At 38.2% G+C, this 1356-nt stretch overlaps 1 long non-coding RNA gene across 1 annotated transcript in view; it reads right to left on the minus strand.

Annotated features, from left to right (window-relative positions):
- Positions 1 to 383: 383 nt before the first annotated feature.
- The window catches only part of LOC118477922, a 6701-nt gene continuing 5728 nt past the window's right edge, over positions 384 to 1356 (minus strand). Inside the window, exon 2 of the long non-coding RNA XR_004858693.1 lies at positions 384 to 1103. This is a non-coding gene — a long non-coding RNA (uncharacterized LOC118477922). The remainder of the gene's footprint in view (positions 1104 to 1356) is intronic.

A 1356-nucleotide genomic window follows, 5' to 3' on the forward strand; every position in this document is an offset into this window, starting at 1 on the left:
TGCTTTAAAACACCTGCATTAGAAGGGACATTTAAACAATGGCTCATACCTACAAGAAAAGAATGACAAAACATTTGTGTGACTGAGACGCAGAAAAGATATCGGACAGTTCTTCTTGTGCCTACCCCCCCCCCCCCCCCCCAAACAAACACACTGTGGGTGGTTGGCGGGTGCTCTGGTGTGGTTTGCTTCTTCTTTCCTATCAAACATCTATCGTCGTTATCCCCCCCTTCTTCTTTTTTATGTTTGTTACTCTCTTGTAACACCTCTAATCTTCTGGCGCTCATATGACCCTATGCAGTTGCGAGCGCCGCAAAACCCTCTACTAAAACTAAACACACACACTTTCCTCCACTCTTCCTCTCACAAGAAAAGAATCATAATAAAAATTAATATCATCATTTATTCAAACTGCTCTTAGTTTGCTTTGCTTTGTCTGTTGTTCTTGGTATCATTAAAGTGACTCTCACTGTCGTCGTAAATGTGTATAAAATGCTACAAATCTCCATCACGCGGAAAATGGGACTGTTTACAGAACTCTCGCTCCTCACAAAACATTTTGCATACACACATATTATTATGTCCTACTTCACAGCTCACAAAGACATTTTTTCGTGGCAACACTAATTACAAGAAATTAATGTAATAGGGAACTCATTTTTTGCCATAAAAGTACTAAAACAGGAGTTCAATAAGCAAAATGTCGCCGTTAGGAAAAAAAAAACGACGGACTTGCTTTTATAAGCGACATTGCCCCAGCTGTAAAACTTTTAAAATCTATGGAAACCACTCACTTGGATATTTTATTAGTGTATTTATTACGGAATTTTCTGGAATACAGCTACCAGGTGTTTACAAAAATGCTGAGAATGTAAGACGAACTGATACAATTAATCATTGCGCAAAAGTTGGAGAAGGTATCTTCGACAGTTGGAGAGATTGTATTTAACATGTTGTGCCACGAATTATTGACCGCGCTGGGCTTATATTGTTCAAGACAATACACTGATGCGCTAAATGAAAGGTTTGTTGCCTCAGGGTCAAGCAGTGGTTGGAAATTGTGATGTCTTTAACAGCATGTTTAATTCCCTCTGTAGAGCAGACTGAAATGGAGAAAATCATGAAATTTGGTAAGAAGTTCCTGGGCACACTGCAGATTACAGTTTCCAAGTAGTTTTTGGTTGTTGTTGTTGTTGTTGTTGTTGTTTAATTGTTGATTTGTTGATTTGTTTGATTTTTCGGGGGGATATGGTTGGTTTGTTTTGTGTGTTTTTTTGGGGGGGTTGTTTGTTTGTTTGTTGTTGTTGTTGTTTGGTTTTGTTTTTTGCTTGTTTTTTTTTTGTTTTTTTAGGGGGG

The sequence above is a fragment of the Aplysia californica genome, unplaced genomic scaffold, assembly GCF_000002075.1.
Source record: "Aplysia californica isolate F4 #8 unplaced genomic scaffold, AplCal3.0 scaffold00293, whole genome shotgun sequence".
Lineage (NCBI taxonomy): Eukaryota > Metazoa > Mollusca > Gastropoda > Aplysiida > Aplysiidae > Aplysia > Aplysia californica.